Source organism: Lissotriton vulgaris, chromosome 3_1 (genome assembly GCF_964263255.1).
Source record: "Lissotriton vulgaris chromosome 3_1, aLisVul1.2, whole genome shotgun sequence".
Lineage (NCBI taxonomy): Eukaryota > Metazoa > Chordata > Amphibia > Caudata > Salamandridae > Lissotriton > Lissotriton vulgaris.
The window spans coordinates 1,792,632,300-1,792,651,895 of NC_141689.1; the positions used below are offsets into that span (position 1 = coordinate 1,792,632,300).

The following is a 19,596-nucleotide window of genomic DNA, read 5'->3' on the forward strand; positions in this document are numbered from 1 at the left end:
ATCCTTCCAAAACTGAATTCCTCCTCCTCTCTACCTCACTCTCTCCTCCTCCTGTTCAATCTTGGATGGATGGATCAGCTGAATTTATTCAACAACAAACCTATTGTTGTCGACAGCACAAAATCCCTTGGTGTCATACTTGACAAAAGGCTCAATCTACTCTCCCACATCAATTCCATTGCAAAGAATGCAGAATATCAACTGCGCCTTCTCTGGGGGATTCTACGTTTCTTTCCGGAGCAGCACCTTAAAACCTTAGTCCAATCTCTGGTTCTCTCTAGATTGGACCATTGCAATACTCTTCTAGCTGGCCTCCCCCAATCCCATCTTTCCCCTCTTAAATCATTCAGCGGCTCGTTTTATATTTGTGACCAAAAGAAGTGACCACATCACACCCATTTTGTCTTCTCTTAGATAGCTCCCCATTGAGGCTAGCTCAATCTACAAGACTGCCTGTATTACCCACAAAGACTTGCACACCTCCTCCCCTCGAAACCTGGCGAATAAAATGAAAATCTCTGGAGGCTCTAGACTGTCTCATAATGCAGAAAAGTTACTGCTTGAGCCCCCCACCTTCAAAAGGTAAAGATCAATAACTCAATCCTTCTCTGGAAATCCGGTGAGAATCTGGAATTTGCTTCCTCCACTACTCCGTACCATCACCTATACCCGGACCTTCAAAACTGACCTCAAATCTCTTCTTTTACAAAGACACTTCCAGAACTAATACACCACTTTTCATGTCCCGCAAGGAAGTTCTTTAACTATTGGAAATTTGTAATCTATGTCTGTACAATCTTCATCCTATTATGTTTTTGTGTGACTGCCATATATTGTTCTATTTTACCTGTTCTTGTATCTCGTTCGTTTCTATAATGTGTAAATATGTATTATTCTCCTCATGTAACGTACTTGGTTCTTTTGTGAAGCACTCTGACACCTTTGGTTAGAGTCTGCGTTATATAAAATTGCATTAAATAATAAAAAAATAAAAAAGAGAGAGTTGCACCAAAGACCTCCTATGTATGAAGATATACATGTATTTTTCTTTTATGAACTCTTTATTTCTAAAGCTGTAGGCCAGACCTAAAAACACCAGAAGGGGACATGAGTGTTAAGAAAACAAATACATTGAAAAAGGGGTAGGATTAATGGAAGGGAGGAGAGAGGTGATTTTTGGAATAGTTATGAGTTGAAGAACTAGTAAAGAGATAGGTGCAGGGGTGGTAGATCATAACTAATTCTAAAGCGACTACAGTTTAGGCAGGGTAGAGGTGTGAAGGTACATTCAGGGAAAGAGGTACAAAGAAATAATTAGGGCAGAGGGTCTTGGTGAAAAGGCAAGGGACAAAGCGCTATATCATAGATATGGGTTTTGAAACTAGTGGATAGGTACAGGCATTTGGATAGGAGTAAAAGCACTATATCTAGGTGGAGGCTGAGATAGACAGGGCTATATATAACAAAGTATTGGCAGGAGTTAGACAGGCTTGGGATTGGTATGAGAAGAAGCACAGGAGTGTAGAGGTATATATGAGTGTATACATACTAGAGTATAGGTAGGTGTCCTTGGATAAAGCAAAGGCTAGTGGCTTTAGGGTGCATATAGGGTAGAGGTAAAAGGATATAGGCAGGAGTAAAAGTGGTAGGGTCTCTGCTCAGATTGAGGGAATATACTACAGGTTGATGCAGAGGTACTAGGATAAATAGAGCACTACTGTAACTACGATAAAGTCAGAGTTAGATGTGCTTAGGTATAAGTGGAGGTACAAGTAAAAAGACGAGGGTAGATACACTATAGTATAAGTAGGGGTGAAGGTGCTAGGGCACAGGCACTGGCAGAGGTACCAGGGTGAACGCAGCGGTTGCAGAAGCACTGGGCTAAAGGTAAGGTGGAGGTAAAAGGGTAAGGGTAGGGGTAAAGATGAAGGGTAAAACAGATTAGTCATAAACTGTGGCACAGGATTAGCTAGAGGCATCTAGGAACAGGTAAGATATGCTATGGTATGGAGAGGGGTGGGAGGTAATAGGCAGTGGCAGCAGTGAAAGGGCATGGTTAGGGGATAATATGGTGACGACATCATATAGACACAGGCTAAGATGCTGTGGTATAGTCAGTAGTAGAGGTACTATGGTACACACAGGGGTACATGTGCTGGAAAAGAGGTAGAAGTGTGAGGGCGTAGGCAAGAGAAACATGGATGAAGGTATGGGTAAAGGCAGATGGATATAGGCAGCAGAGTAGAAAAATAGTCTGTTAGGTGTATACGTTCTCTGGCATATGGCACAAGTAGAAGACCGGGAAAAAGTAAAGAAACATAGTTCACTTTCTCTCTTCATTGATCTTCTTATACACCATCATGTTGCCGGGCCGGGGTTTAGAAGGGGCAAAGATGAGAGGAACAAAGAAAAGAGTAAACAGAGAGTTGGGGCGAGGGAAGACATGCCGTTTATGAGACACAAGGATGAAACAGATTACAAGCACAATTTTAACATGAAGGGAGTTCAATAGGATTGATACGACATTGTGGAAATAGCATTCAATTAAAACAATTGAAGAAACTGGCTCTGCGAAAACGTTTCTCCACAAGCTTCCTTAAATGCTTTTTCTCAAAAATCACATGCAACTGCTAACAATGCTTGGAAGTCTGATAGAAGAAACCCAGAATGTGGAGAATGAGGGTAAAAGGCAGCAATTTTACAGATGCGGCAGTGTCCGCATCATGTTCTGCCATAAGGGCGCAATGTTTCAAATGAAAGCACCACGGACATTTTTCTAGGGTATGTAAGATGGTGGAGCAGAAATACAGTGTAAATTGTGTGAAAGAACCATTCTGCACGTTTATCAACTATTTTCCTATTTTTACATTTCTCCTTCCTACATAGGGTATTTTGCATTATGTTTACGTTTTCTTTGTCACCACATTTGTTCTTTTTACTACGTTGTCCGGTGTTTAATTCTTTAACATATCGCGAAGTATTCTTTGTGCACCCAGTAATACTTATAGCTTTATCTAAAGAGGGATCCCCTTATCAGAACTACTTCTTCTGAATTCTTATATTGCCCCTCCTGTTAATTGGTCTCCAATAATTTCTTCATGGACATCTTTAAAATGTGCATGTCTACATTCCATGGATTCGCTTATAATTATGTGCAGGGAAAATGTGTGCCTTTCAACCAGCATGCTAATTATCTTGCAAAGTTCTCATCTGAAGCTATAATGACATTCCTAAACTCATCATGAGATCTTTTCCTCACAGCTGATGCTACAGTATTTTCTCTAACATGCCTTGATGAAATGGTCAAAGTTTTCAAAATTATCCTTCTACCTCCAATATTTTAGGAACAAACACAGTACCACTCACTGCTTCAAAGTACCTTTTGAATGACTCCCTCTGATACTCCCATACCATTGCTGTTGTCCCAGAATTTTGTAGAAACTACCTGCATAGACATGGTAGCTAATTAACTATTTACCTTTAGATAAAGAATCCAAACTAAAACAACACAAACAACAAACATAGACATATCCAATATTAATATAATTGATATAATATATAAAATATTAAACGTGGTTGTTGGAATAATCCTTCTAGTATGTACTGGTGCAAAAGTGAGACGTGGAGGCAAACTATTCAGCAGATGTTTCCACATATATGTGTTTGGTTCCTCAACAATTCACTAATACCTCTTTTATTGTGGATGGAAATCAGTAAAAGTACTCTTCCTTTGACACTAGAAAATGGTGATCCTTTTATAGTATTTGCTGAAGTTCAATGGATGTAATTCTAGTTGTTTTTCAATCACCAGCCAAGGATAATGTGAATGAGATTCCAGAGGTTCGTGGGTCACAAAGACTAATGATGAGGGGGTTTGATACTTTCTCTTCTGCATCAGATAATCTCATATGAATTAGGTTTAGATTTTTAATTTGCAACGGATAAGCTCTGCATATAGTTGTAGTAGTTGTGGGTTGTCTCTTGATGACTGGTATATATTTGTCTGGCAAATTTACCACGTTCAAGGACTGTTAGCGTTTGTGCTTTGAGGTCAGGGGAATTTTTACTGTAGAAGTAGTGGGTGAATGTTTGTGGAGCTACTACACCAATCTTGGATGAAATTACCAAAAAAGACCTTTTAGTTTCTACCAACCAGATAGCATTTAAAGATACACCCTTGCTTTAACAAATAGATCTACGACTTCCACTAAAGGTTAACTGTTGAAGGGAGCCTGGCTATTATTAAAGAAAGTCTTCAATCCAGAATAGGCCAGTTTATTTAAATTGTAACTGCGTGTGACTTTTATAAAACGTTTATGACTTTTTTATTGTAAGACGACAACAAAGTAGCAAGTAAATGAGAGCCTGCTATACCTATAAAACAAGCATTTGCAATGCAATATGTTCTCGCATTCACACGAGTTTGAGATATTGGCATTGTTAATGGCAATGACATTTATTTATGTTTTGGGTTTTAAAAACATAAATAAAAGGCATTGTCATTTACAATACCAATAGCATAAACTCTCGCAAATGCAAGACCTATTGCATTTCAATAATGGGCCTTCTCTACCAAAGTAGTGATAAATAGTGCAGTGAAGATGTGTAAGTGTTGTAAATTACACAGACACAAAGTGTGTCATGAGAGTTACATATGATCCGAGCCATAAATACTAACAAAGTGCTCTAACACCTTTCGTTCTTTGATTACACGGACGCGTCTCTGGAGGAGGAGCGGGAGGGGGGGCTATTTCCTGCCCTCTCCATGATTTAAGTGTGCATTGTGGCACTGAGTAATGTCATTGCTATCTTTGGCCTAATAAAAAACACTAGCACAACAACAAGTTTAAAGCAGGAGGGTCCTAGGGAAATTTTAAAGACCTGCAAAGGATTATATCCCAAATAGTATCAGACAAAAGCAAGTGTAAAATCCTTGGGTCTATTTTGCGCAGAAAAGCAAAAAAAAGGAGTAAAATTAGTGAGTAAAGGACTGTAAAGAAGCCACAAACTATAACACACAGACCTAGCTGTGGGAATTTCCCTTTTTAGGATGAACTTTCAGACTGCAATGTCAGGTCTTCTGAGCCGTGTATTGTAGTTTTCCTCATGACACTTGTTAGAGCTACTTGTATTTCCTGATATGCGTCCTTATTGAGAAGTGTGGGTCAATGGCTAGAGCGGCAGTCCCTGATGCAGAGGTCTGGTGCGGGACCAGGGTTCAATTCCCGCCTTGGCGGGTCTTGGGCTCAATTTCCTCAGATCTGATAATTCTCGCCTCGGTGCCTATTCTAATCATGGGTCCCACTATGCAACTCTTGGCAATAGTTTGCTTAATCTCCACAACGGCCCCAACAGCACTGGGATGCCTGGCTTCACCTTGGGGGTGCCCAGGAGTGGACATTTCACAGGGAAAAGCCAGGAAGGGTTCCACAGCGGTATGCTTTACAGTGCCAGGACACCCCAGTTGGGGTATTAGTGCGCTTTACAAGTACAAATTCTTCTTAGTATCATTATTATTATTATACCACCACCTGCTCCATTTTTTCGGATTGAGTAGCAGTTTTTTGACACTCTCCGCATACTGAACTTTTAACCACTAGAAATACCTGAATGCTTTATTATCGTATTACGGGTGTTGATTAATGCCCTTGGTTTGACAGCTAAACTTCTAATATGCTCTATTTTCACCTGGATTTTTGTTAAAGGCTATTTCCATGATCACAGCTATTACACTAAAAATGTCATGACACAGGGTTTTGAATTCAACACGGAATACGACAATTCCTAGTATTTGCATTTTTTTCATTCACCTGTGGTGCAACTGTCGGGACTACCAGACGTTTAGACTACAATTCCCAGCATGCTTAGCACGAGGCGCATGCACGACTTTGTTCACATCTATTCGATATTTAATCAGTTCCTGGTGTTCAACATATACTTCCTTTATGATCTAAGCTTTCGCACTGAAAAACCTCATGCCAACAGGTTATTAAGGGATATAACGACTATTCCCGGCACTTCATTCACTAGTAGCGCATGCGCGATTAACTAGCATTAGGTTACCGGCACATGCGCATCAACTCGCGAGGGCAGGGTTCCACACACCTATTTTTCATTTTCATCTCCTTCAGGCACTACAAAAGTGAGCGCTCCTGCCGTAGACACTTACCTCCGGTTGCAGGCTCATTCGAGCACGGGGTACCGAAGGAGAGGTGAGTGTCACGGCGGGGCTCTGCCCAAATTGTATTTAGAGGACTCTCTTCCATTATTATGGTACTTACTTCTTTTAAGAAAACAGTATCAACGTAGACCGTCTTCCTACCTTTTTGACTGTTTATAACCAGTAAGGGGTTTAAGTGGCCAGAAGTGTGTTGCCTTTACAGTCTCTTACTCTAATACCCGGATTTACCAGGCTATTTGTTGATTTTTCCTTGGTGAAGTGTAGATCCCTAGATGTCCTACACTTTTTCATGCCACACATGTTGCCCTGGTGTATATGTGAGTCACGTATGTCAAACAAAAAGATCCCTTTGGGCTCCTTATAAAGTATACAACAAAACCAACTCACACTCAATCATAAGACACTCGCCAGCACCAAATAGAAACCGAGAGTATAATATCAAAATATCCTGGTTTTTTTATTATTTTAAATTAAACAGATACCATAAAATATGTTAAAAACAACACAAATATCACATCAATCCAATCATAGTTTAAAAACATTTCATTCCTGTAATCAAGGGAGAACCTTATATTCAAAAAGCCAATAAACAACAACCTGCTGCATATCAAAGGCACTTCAGATGCATAGAGTTAAATGTTGAAGGTCCCAGTTTTATGTGTCAGTAACCTTCCTTTCCTCCTGTATAAACCAGCTGTAATTTTCAAAACTTTCTTGAACCACAAACTGCTCTATACAAGCCAGGTGTTTGAATACTTTCTCAAAGAAGCGACGCGTTTCGATGGGATCGTGTTGTTCACCACCTTCTTCAGGCTAACAAATGCTTATTACAAATCTCCCAAATCATTCATCAGATGCTGAATAGACTGGAGGATGGTATATCTCTCCTTTCTCAGTAACGTTTTCCTTCACGGGTTAAAACCTCACTACTGCCACTCAATGTGGGGGTGCACAACGTCCTCCCTTGGCAGCCTTTCTTGTAATGTCATTTGATTCTTTGGGCCGACGAAAACAAACAATAACCAGAGTTCGCAGCCTCATAGGTTGAACTGTATCTCAGGACCAAACTTTTATGGCCACCGTAGCTATGGCCCTCAACTGATCAGATATTTCAAAAAGGTAGATATAGGTTGCACCTCATTCAATATGTTTCAAAGGCCCGCCGGGACTAACAAGTCTCCTAGCCTGCTCCTGTTTCCTTCTTGCAAAGTGGTGTGTATGTGTACATCTGTTAGGATCCAACCATTGGGATACAACTATCAAAAGACACCTGGAACAGTCAGTACACTCCATCAGATTTTCATTTATTTTTAGCTCCTTGTTTCATGACTACCCTAGTTTCACGAATCAGTAATAATTTCAATAGACTATGGGTAGTACATGCTGTATAAATGAGAGATGCACCATTATTGTTCTTTCCTCCAGAGCGGTGCCCACATCCAGAGCTGTTGCCAGGTTGAGGTGGATTCCTTACCCAGTAAAAGCGGGTAAGAGTTTTCTTGTTTATCTTTTTTCTACTGATAATTCATATAAGCCACTAGTTATACCACTCTCCTACAGGTTGCACAATCTGATTGAATGGTTCTGTTCCATTAGGTAAAGTCACCTTCAGTAGCAGACGGACCATAAACGTTTCTGGTTCCCGTATCCTTTTTTTGTTTATACACTTGAGCACTGAAGCACCAGCATCCGTATAGGCCCTGACGAAAGCCTCACTCGATTGAGGGGCATCGAGGCTGAAACATGTTGACCACTACCTTCCACCATACCATTGCGGCTTAAATCCATGTCACTGGTGCACTGTTCTGGCAGTGGGTGTCCCTGAATAAATCTTACATCCTGCACCCGTTAGCTAGTTGTATCTTCACTTTCCTCACATTCTACATTTTCTTTGCGCTGCGCCCTCGCTCACACTATTTTGTTCATCACATGTGGATTTAGAATATCTTAATAGAGTAGAAATGTAAAACATCCCTGAACTCCTCCCTCTCAGAGAAGGGGTTGTAGCCCTCAAAGGAACTAAGTTTTTCATTTGAGAGGAGAATCCCATATGATGAAGCATATCATCTTTGGTGAGTGAGGGATTTTGTCCTAAAAAGGTAAATTCCCACAGATATGTATGTGAGTTATATTTTTTGGCTTCTTTACAGTCCTTTACTCAATAACAACCTTTTTTTGCTTTTCTGCACAAAATAGACCAAGGATTTTACACTTGTTTTTGTCTAAAAAAAAACACTCCAGCTCCAGTAGGGCCCTGGCTTCACCTCCTGGTTCAGGGCGGGCTGTGTATGGCAGGCATGGAGGGACGGAGGTATGGTCTCAGCTACAGCTCCAGCCTCGAACAGTGCCCCTGCTATTACTAGTGAGTGAGAGGCACTGAGATGGTGGTATTGGTGGTGGTGGTAATGGTATTGGTGGTGGTGGTGGTGGCATTGGTATTGGGGTGGTGGTATTGGTGGTGGTGGTGGTGCTGGTATTTGTAGTATTGGTGGTGGTGGTGAAGGTACTGGTGGTGGTGGTGGTATTGGTGGAGGTGGTAGTATTGATGGTTGCGATATAGGTGGTATTGGTGGTGGTGCTAATGGGGGTGGTATTAGTATTGTTGATGGTGGTGTTACTGGTTTTAGTGGTAGTACTAGTACTGGTGGTGGTGGTGGTGGTGGTATTGGTGGTGGCGGTATTGGTGGTGGTATTTGTATTGGTGGTGGCAGTACTGGTATTAGTGGTGTTGGTATTTGTGGTGGTGGTATTGGTGGTGGTGGTGATTGTGGTGGTATCAGTGGTGGTATCAATGGTGTTGGTGGTGGTGGAATTGGTGCTGGTGGTATTGGTGCTGGTGATATTTGTGGTGGTGGTATTGATGGTGGTGGTGGTATTGGTGGTAGTGGTATTGGTGGTGGTATTAGTAGTGGTGGTATTAGTGGTGGTGTTATTGGTGGTGATGGTGGAGGTATTGGTGGTGGTGGTATTAGTATTGTTGATGGTGGTGTTACTGGTTTTAGTGGTAGTACTGGTATTGGTGGTGGTGGTGGTGGTGGTATTGGTGGTGGTATTTGTATTGGTGGTGGCAGTACTGGTATTAGTGGTGGTGGTATTGGTGGTGGTGGTGATTGTGGTGTGGTGGTATTGGTGCTGGTGGTATTGGTGCTGGTGGTATTTGTGGTGGTGATATTTGTGGTGGTGGTATTAATGGTGGTGGTGGTGGTATTGGTGGTATTGGTATTGGTGGTGGTATTAGTGGTGGTGGTATTAGTAGTGGTGGTATTAGTGGTGGTGTTATTGGTGGTGATGGTGGAGGTATTGGTGGTGGTGGTGGTGGTATTGGTCATCATAGTATTGGTGGTATTAGTGGTGCTGGTATTGGTGGTGGTGGTATTGGTGATGGTGGTGGTGGTGGTATTGGTGGTGGTGGTGGTAGTATCGGTGGTAGTGTTGATGGTGGTAGTATTGGTGGTGGTATTGGCAGTGGTGGTGGTGGTGGTGGTATCTGCAGTGGTGGTGGTGTTAATAAAACAGGCTTTTGAAAGCAACCAGTCAGGTGGCTTTAATAATGATAACATGTAACAAAGATGTGCAATAAAACAGGCTTTTGAAAGCAACCAGTCAGGTGGCTTTAATAATGATGACATGTAACAAAGATGTGCTGTTGTCAGCTTCAGCCCATTAGCACAGGATTTTGTGCTACCTGGCATTCACATGACTTAATTCGCTAATCATTTCTAAATCCATTTTACTTGATGTAGGCGAGGGGGATTGAAACAGACACTATATAATGCTGGGTTAAAGTGATTGAAAGCAGGCGCCCTTGTTAGGCTTCTGGCTTTTTAATACTTAACCCTCTGTTGTTTTGTCCCTCTCACCCTCTTATCTTTAGTCTGTTCTAGCGCCGGGAAACCTCCGGGTAGCTGCGCGCTTAACCCCTTAAGTGCTGCCTCGGTGCATTGGCCGATGGCAGCACTACCTCCCCAGTGCTGCGCACGACCATTGGACGTCCATTCAGCACTAGTTCCAATGGACAGCGCAGCACTGGGGAGGAATGTTTAATAGCATCTATGAGGTTAATCAAATGTAATTATAATAATAATAATAATAATAATAATAATAATAATAATAATGCTTCTTAAAAAAACAATAGCTGTTTCAGCTGAAGCAGTGCATGTCCGGCCTGCAGTAAGAGAAACTCAATAAAGTAATTAGTGCTTACAGACAAAATAACAGGTCCTGTGTAACAGCCGAAGTAAAAGGGCCAGTCGCCATGGGAGGGTACAAATGAAGACAATGTCATACTTAGGAGGGACTAACAAGTCTATTAGGGAACCCGAAGGCAGCATTTACAAAAGACAATGACACAAGTCAATGAAAAATATGGGAGGAGAGTGGGCGCAGCTTCTCTCCCATACTCTACTACAGCAGTCTCGCAGAGCGAGCAGCGCATGCGTGCTGCTGTTATGCTCAACCTAAAAAGGCAACCTACAATAACCAGGGGTGTGAAGCTGGACGTGTGATGAGGTAGTAAGGGGAAGGAAGTGCTTGCAGACACAAAGGGACTGATTAGCCAACACTCCATGCTCGAGTAAAAAAGCAAACTAAAAATACAGTCAACAGGAAAGTCTTGTTCCTAACATTTCCTTTAGAAAATGAAAAATCAGATGTTTAAGGACTCTGAAGGCTCGAACTGAAACTAAAGATGCAGTTCGAAAATAACCGTGCGCTTGGCTAACGTGCACAAATCAGTGTTTGGTTGGATATAGTAGGCGGGGTTCTTTGTTAACCTAGACATGCCACAGGCACTGCATACAAGTCATTTAGTAATGACTGACTCAAATTTTAACGATGTAATCATGCATCACAAATAGCCCTAAATAGAGCAAACTTATTTTGTCTCTAAACTTCCAAATCTTACACGTGGAAATGTTTTACTTTCTCTTCTAGTTATTGAATACCACACACAAATGGGGTAAAATCAACATGCTCTAGGCCTTTTTCAGGTGCAAATTCAGTTTGCTCCATTTGCTATTAGACGCCCCTAAAAAATGGTACCAATTGATTTTCGTTGTATTTGTTTTTTCTTTTTATACGAGAGCAACATTTCTGTAATATGGTCCCTCTAAGTCATATTCAAATGGCCACGTGCCGTAGCGCTATTTATGTTTTTTGAAAAGTTTAGGCTATGCTATTTCAATATTGATAAGGTTCCGTTATGAGCTAGCTAGCATATTGGATTCCAGTGCAGTAAAATACACATGTATCAGCTGGTTGGCATTCAGACCTGCGAATGATATTTCCTCCATTGCTGCCATTTTATTTGCGTCATTTCCTCATTTGGGCCTCTTATGACATATGCAGGAAAACAGAGCAGTAACATCCCAGACAGAATTACCAATATAAAGCTGTCCTGTGATTAAGAGGTAAGGAAATTACTGGTTCGGTTTTGCATTGTAACAAATTTAATAGTGGCGTGTGTTGTTAATGCACCAATTTCCATACGTGTTCACATGTTCAAGTTGCTTATAACAGGAGAAATGTGCTCAGGTAAAACGCCGAAGATGCAGATTTTATCGAGAACCTTCTTCCTAGATAGACTACAGTTGTGACATGATTTCTGGTATGTAATTCATTGTCAGTCGAAGTTCTTAGATATATTTATTTTGCGACCACGACAACATTATAATAACTAATTTATGGCATTTTTTGTTGAAAAAGTGCATGTTTAAATCCTTTAGCCTCCCTTAAAGAGACAGTACTATTCTCTAGCAGCCATTGCACATTCATGTTTTAATCTTCTGTTGGCTATAGAGTTTTAATTAATACATTAAAGCTATGTGCCCACATGTTTCCTTAAAGATCCAATGAGAAAACTGCCCCTTTGTGAAAAGTATCTAATATTCGATATTTCGCTTTGTTTACCTTTTAAATGCACCACTCCCCCCATTAACCTACTACTTTTCATAACACCTTTGTTTGAGGGTGCAGCTGACCTCTACTAATGCAGTTCGTTCATAAAAAGGGGCTCTAATTTGACTTCCGTGTTGTAACTCAAGATGTTGCTTCATTATGGGAATATTTAGGATTGCTGGGATCAACACAAAGTTATCACCAACATTTCCCCTAACAAAACACAGACTTAATGGCTTTATCAAAGCTTGTTTAAATTTGTTCAAACTACAAGTTTGAATACATTTGGAGGGCATTTATTCCTCTATTTACAACACAGAATGTTTATTGTCCTTCCTCCCATGCTTTTCAGATTAATGTGTGTTATTTAACACCAATCCCAATCCTGAGATTTTAGTGTCCACTTTGTGGCATAGAGTTCTGTCCTCCTTTTCCAATGAACCTGACAGAGTATTAAAATGAATAAATAGGCTTAAAAGTTCAATCTGCCACATGTGTTCCGAGGTTCAAAGAGCAGAAGCACTCCTCACACCAACATTATATATTAAATGAAGGCACCCCATCATCACTTGTGGAGCAGTACACCAATAACTCATGCAAGAACCCACTATAGATCTAGCAATAGTGGCTTAGCTAATTTCTGAAGGGAAAGACTTCAATGTACCCACATGTTGTGTGTGAAACCCACTGGTCCTTGTCATGTAGACTACTATTGGATGTTTATCAAAAATGACCATCAGAAATTTCACCTAGTAGGAGACACTTTTCTAAGCATCCCCTAATTTACATATATTTTTGGTAGCTGCAAATTCTCTAACCATGGGTGTCAAACTATCAAGCTTAGCACAATTTTAATGACATTCAGAGCCAACTAACGTACATCAACCACCCATCACCAGGCCAATCAGATCTTTATGAAGCATGCAGGAATTTCAAGGAAACAAGATCCCCACATGTTTTTACCCACATCATGCAATCCCAGTTATCTTCCCCTTCTGTGAATTATCAGGAACAGTGGTAACAATAATTTGAGGGTCGGGAAATACAGGAGATTTTACCAGGCCACTCGCTATGGGGGCATATCATTCACATCCAGGTCACCAGTGTAATTGTTAGTTAAGGACCACCCACGTAAATATGAAAATGTACTCCCATATCGTCTAGTGCAAAGATTTCATATGAATGTTGAGGTAGAGTGAAAACCAGTGGCAGACAGAATTAGAGCATTTCAACTGGTGTCTATCATCTGGAGGTGAAATTCAGTAAAAGCAAAATGCACGCTTATGTAACCTACTTAAATTTACTTTGTTGAACCCAAAAAAGAGTGTGAAAAGTTGTGAGGAAGCCCTTGACCAGAATTTAAGCAGAAGAAATCCATTATACCTTCCAGTGGGATATACTCTAGTAAAGAACATTTTGCAATCTGGAGTGGTACCTGCTGGAGCAGCTTCAACAATGCACAACTGATTCAAAAAAGAAATATGCTTGCAAAACATAGCTTTAAGACAGGGATTAAGAAGATAAACCAACTGTCCATCTCTAGTAAAACAGAAAGTGAATTTACATCCTGCAAATAAATCAGTTTAACACAGTTAAATGGGCTATGGTACAGCAAGTAACTTTGCTTTAATTTTTAGATAGAAGCACAGCCAGACTTTATTTGGTGGTCACAGACTACATGTACTAAGCATTAAAAACCATGGTTTGGAAACATGGTTTAGGTACAGTCGCTAAATTTCAAGGTGTATTGTACATACAGTCAATACAAAGCAGAGGTAAATGTTAAAAGTGTAGAGGGAACCAGACTGCAGTTGTTGATCAAAAAAGAAGAAAGCTAGCTTTGGCAAAGGGTGAGTGCAGACTCATGGTACTTTAAAGTGGCATGGTTGGGGCATGACCAGCTGGGTTCCAGAATGGTCACCATCATCTGAAGCACCGACAAAGCAAAATTCTTGGGTCTGTGTTCTGGGATGGAGAGTGAGGTGTGGATGTGGAGGGTATGTCCTGAGGAAAAGCTGCACAGTGCTCTTTTAGGAGAAACCAAATCTTATATGTGGTCACAGCATCCCACATATTGAAGTGGTGTTATTTATTCTCAGGAGTGCCAAGACAGTACCACCCAATGTGAACAGCCAAGTTATGTGGGGCTGACAGTGCACAGCTAGGATCTATGTGGTAAACTTTCCTGAGGAACCTGGGAGAACAAGGTGAGCTTCAGGTGAATCCTTTGCCTGGACTTCAACATCTGCCAAGGTTGTGGCATAAGTGATGAGGACATCAGACTAACCAAGGGAGCAGGGGAGGAGTGTGGCAGGCAGGACCTGATACTCCTTCACCAGGTAATGCCTGGCCTGTCCTTCTGGCTGGGCATGTGAAAAAGACTCTCCTAACTAAACCAAAGACAGCTAAGGAATTGGGCCAAAAGTAAAGAGGTTACAGAGATGTTTTGCCTGAAGATAATCCCCTTTGGACACAAAACTCGGATGGCATTGACACAATGGACACTGACACAGGTAGGGGCCTTCATTAGGAGTAGACTTACAAAGATGATGTGCAATACAAAGATCATTAAAGACAAAATGAACTTAATATAAGGAATTCCCGGGCATCTACAGTCCATATTTCCAAAACAGAGCAGAATTTAGGACAACTGGATGACAGCAAATTTGACTTGGAACATGCATGAAAAGGATTTGAGGTGAAAACCAACTGATTCAATAATTTACCAATGAGCAGTTACTACCTTTTCCCTCTTGGAAACAAAAGTGGAACATCTTGAAAATAATTCAAGTGCTGTAAAAAGTGCGAGTATGGGCCTGTTAGCCTTGTCAGTTGGTGAGAGCATAAAGACTTATGGCCTGATTTAGATCTTGGCAGGACTCCTGTTGTCTCTCTGTGTCAGCGGTTACAAGTACTCCGTTGAGCTGACAGAGTCCCACCCGCCGTCTTTAGATGAGGAATGGCCGAACTGCTAATCCTACACTGAAAACCAAGCATTCTTGCAGTATGAAGAAGAATACCCCCCCGAATGAAATCTGGCCTCGTGAAAAATACATAATTTACACTAATGATTTTGCTTAGCCTTCCATTGGAAGTAAACACCAGTATAGCGCAGCATGTGCTATAGTGAAGGGACGTATGAAGGACGGTAAATCCCATCCCAGCAATACAACTCCACAATCTCTAGGAGATTGCACAGCGCAGCGGGCAGATCTAAAAGCCCTGATACTAGCACTACAATATACGGATCTGGAATTACACACATTGAGAGTGTGCGATTCGTTCTACCGCGTGCGGTCTTATAATCAATATCTTCATTTCTGGGGCCAGAATGGATTTAGAGATTCCAAAGGTTGCAATATTAAGCACAAATTGTTAAGGGAACAAGTGGCAAAGCTGAAGGAACGCCTGTCATGGGCTAAAGTTATTCACACATTGAATCATTAGCGTGTTGGCGTACTCGTTGAAGGTAATTCACTGGCTAATAAAGCAGGTAAGGCGACAGTGCGAACTGCTGCCATTGCAGCAATCACTCGTTCTAGCACGAGAACAGACGAGACATACTGATAGCTGTCAACGCCTCAAAAAACAGCTCTCCCATGCCAAAGGGCTTTCCACTCAAATATTCCTATAAAATAATATGCGCAAAATACACCATATGCTCAAATTCCAGGAGTGGGAAATAGAGTTATACCAAACATGAATCTTTTTATTTATTTTTTTTTATTTTATTTTTTATTTTATTTTGAAAGTTTTATATAGCGCGAACAAGATCTTCGCAGATATCAGAGCGCTTTACAGTGGAGGGGAGCATGTATAAGCAGATACATCAATCATGTTAAAAGTACATTGAAGTGATATCATAAAACAATCAAGTAAGTCAATTTCAGAGTCAAAATAAAAATACAAAGGGTTCGAACAGGTAGTACAGATGAGTATCGAGTCTTTGTAGTTTTTCCCCAGTAGTGGTTCAAGTGTATTTAGCCATGAGGATCGCTTTTACTTCTTTCTTGAAAAGTATGGTAGAGGTGATGAGCCTGGTTTCAGGGAGGAGCGAGTTCCAAATCCTGGGAGCCATTCCCGAGAAAGAGCGTTTATAGGTTTTTTCCTTACGGAATTTTTTAGGCTTTAGCAAAAGAGTGTTTGTGCCTCTAGTGTTTCTGGAGCCTCCAGAAATCGTCAGCTTCAGAGCGAGGTATCTAGGTGAGCTCAGGTGAACAGCCTTGAGCGTCAAACAAGCGATTTTCAGGTGTATTCTGGCTTCAAACGGCAGCCAGTTCAGGGATTTGAAGTCAGGGGAAATGTGTGAGTGTTTTTTTGATCCAGTGATAAGTCTCGCTGCGGCGTTTAAAGAGGCTCTTATGGGTGCCGTAGTAGCTAGGGGGAGACCGCAGAGGGCGGTGCTGCCGTATTCTATTCGAGGTATGACTAGTGATTGTACCGCAGTTTGGAAGTCATTGGCTGGAAGGAAAGGTTTAAGTTTCCTAAGGGTGTTGATTTGGTAGTTCGCTCCCTTAGTTGCTTTGTTGATGTGTTCCTGCATGCTGAGATAGGTGTCAAGTGTTATGCCCAAAGATTTCGCTGAGTCCATGATGGTGGGTTGAACATTAAGTGCCGTTAGGTCTTTAAGCCACATTTGTGCGATAGTGATCTTCGCGGGTGGTGAGATCAGAAGGAACTCTGTTTTAAGGGCATTGAGTTTGAGATGATTAGCGGACAACCAAGATTGGGTGCTTCTGATCGTTGAGTTCAAGAGCGTGATGTCTTTGGGTGATTGTAGTTTGAGATAAAGTTGGGTGTCATCAGCATACATGTGGAAGTGTACATTGGATTCTTGCAGCAAGGTGGTGAGAGGTTCCATAACTAGGTTGAACAAAGTTGGGGATAGGGAAGATCCTTGTGGTACGCCTAGCGATACAGGTCTTGGCGCGGACATCAAGTTGTTGCTCTTGAATTTCTGCGACCTGTTATGCAGAAAAGACGTGAACCATTTGAGCACAGTTCCAGATAGGCCCCTTCTTGTGTTTAATAGTTCGAGTAAGTTCTCATGTTTGACGGTGTCAAATGCGGAGGAGAGATCAAGGAGGATGAGGAGGCAGGTGTCATTATGATCTAGGATTTGGAGGGCGTCGTCCATTATGTGAGTCATAGCAGTTTCAGTACTGTGATTTGCTCGGAGGCCTGATTGATGAGAGTTGAGGAGATCAAACTGAGTAATGTGTTTAGTCAATTGTATTTGTGCGCATTTTTCCAGCAGTTTGGCAAGAGTCGGAATGTTGGTAATGGGACAGTGGTTGTTTAGGTCAGAGGGGTCGGCTGTAGGTTTCTTTAGCAAAGGTGTGACTTGTCCGACTTTGAGGGAGTCGGGAATGATCCCTTGTTGAAGTGAGCTGTTAATGATTTTGGTCCAGAGTGGAAGGAGCGACGGGGTACGGACTTTGACAGCATTAGCAGGAAGGGGGTCCGTGAGGTGATTGGATGGTTTCAGAGTGCTGAGCAGTTTGCCAATTTCTTCTTCCGTGTAGGTGACAAAGGTTGACCAGGTGGCATTGTTTTTTGGTTTAGTGGGTGCTGTGCGGTGGAGTTTGGGGTAGAGGCTTGCGTCCATGAGGAGATCATTCTTTATGTTGTCAGTTTTTTGGTTAAAGAAAGAGGCGAAGTCTTCGCAGGAGGGAGCTTCACACATAGTGTTGAGAGGTTGGGGTTGTTCTTTGGATTGTGTTCGGATAAGCTCAAACAGCTTTCTCGGACGATTTTTGGCTTGGTCGAGTTGACGGCTGAAGAAGTCTGAGTTTGATCGTTTTATTTTCCTGAAGTAGGCATTTCTCTTTTTCTTCAGGTTTTTTAGGTTCAGTGCAGAGGGGGCTGATCTCCAGGTGCGCTCTGCCATTCGCATGGCGCGTCTATCGTCATTGAGACTCCCGTCGTACCAGGGATTGGAGATTTTTGCGGTGGCTTTTTTTAGCTGCAAGGGTGCGACTTCATTAATTATTGAGGTCATAGTGTTAAGATAGTGATCAGTCAAGGATTGGACGTCCTTAACGCCATCAGGAGGAAGTAATAAGTTGCAGCTGTTGGGGGGCAAAGAGTTTGAGCTTAGTTTTTTCATGTCTCTTTTCCAGACTTTGGGCCTGGCGGATTGAACAGGGTTAACTTTAACTTTTTCATTGATGAAGAATGTGATAATATGATGGTCCGACCAGTCACAGGGTTGGATAGATTCGAGTTGGATAGAGGCCTCTTTGGAGATGATAAGGTCAAGGATAGAGCCTTTCTCGTGTGTTGGACTGTTGCAAATTTGAGTAAGGTCAAGGGCGTTAAGGAAATTCTTCAGACCTTTTACCACCGCATCATTATGATCGTTCCAGTGGAGGTTGAAGTCACCAAGGTATATTTGTGTGAGTTGTCGCCCGGAGTTGGTTGAGATCATGTCCATGATTTGTTGGGAGAAGGTAAGGTTGTCACCGGGTGGGTGGTAAACGCCGTGAAGAGTGCAGATCGGTTTGCCCTCATTGATAATATCGAGGCAGATGTATTCACAGGACGTTGGGGAGGGTAGGGAAGGGGAAGTTACTTTCAAGACAGAGAGGTTGCTCCTGTATATACATGCGATTCCACCACCTTTTTTATTGCCAGACCTGTCAAGTCTAGTGATGTGGTAGTTGGGGGGAACCAGAATGTCCATTATAGGTGTAGAAGATTCTGTTAGCCATGTTTCAGTCATGATGATTAAGTCAAGATCCAATTTTAGGATGAGATCGGCAATAGCGGCGGAGTGTCTAGCGGCTGATCTGCAGTTGAGGAGAGTGCATTTGAGACGGGGTGTGTCGAGGGTGGAAGGGTGTTCTGGAGCGAGGGGGACTTTACTCAGGTTACTATGGATAGCGATTCTGTTGTTCAGTGTGGGGGGTCTAAGGGGATTGGAGTGTATCGTGGGAATGGCAGTGAGAGTGTCGGGTGTGTTGCTATGGGGAGCTGAGTCATAGGAGCGGAGGAGGGTGATTGTGTCTAGGTCCGAGAGAGGGTTGCAGGAGCGATGGGGGCGGTTTTCACAATTGTGAATAGGGATTGAGGTCCAATGCGGTGGGAGTCGAGTGCGAGAGTTCGCCGCCCGGGTGGAGGACCAGTTGGGAGGGGAGGTGATGGTGGAGGCGCGTGAGTGGTGTCTGGGGTGTGTGCTGAGTATTTGTTTGATGTTGTGAATGTCTTGTTTGATCTGGTGGAGGGTGTTGGGTGAGGGGTGACTGGAGTGTGATAGACAGAGTAGTTGTTGTTTGATGATGTACATGTCTTCTTTGAGCTGGAGGAGGGAGGCCGTAATATGGTTCACTGTGGGAAGTGTGTTGGAGGTGGGGATGGGAGGGTCGGGCGTGGATGACATAGGGGCGAGGTTGGTGGTGTGGATGAGAGTATTGGTGGAAGGCGTAGTGTGCAGGGTGGAGGATGGGCGTTTATTAGTGGTGAAGGGGGTGGAGGTTGGGTAGTGGGGGGTGAGACTGGGGGGGTAGCGGGATTGTAGA

General features: G+C 42.3%; 1 protein-coding gene across 2 annotated transcripts in view; it reads right to left on the reverse strand.

Annotated features, from left to right (window-relative positions):
- The window catches only part of MGAT4D (MGAT4 family member D), a 720,909-nt gene that overhangs the window by 492,353 nt on the left and 208,960 nt on the right, over positions 1-19,596 (reverse strand). The gene's annotated exons all lie outside the window — the stretch shown is intronic.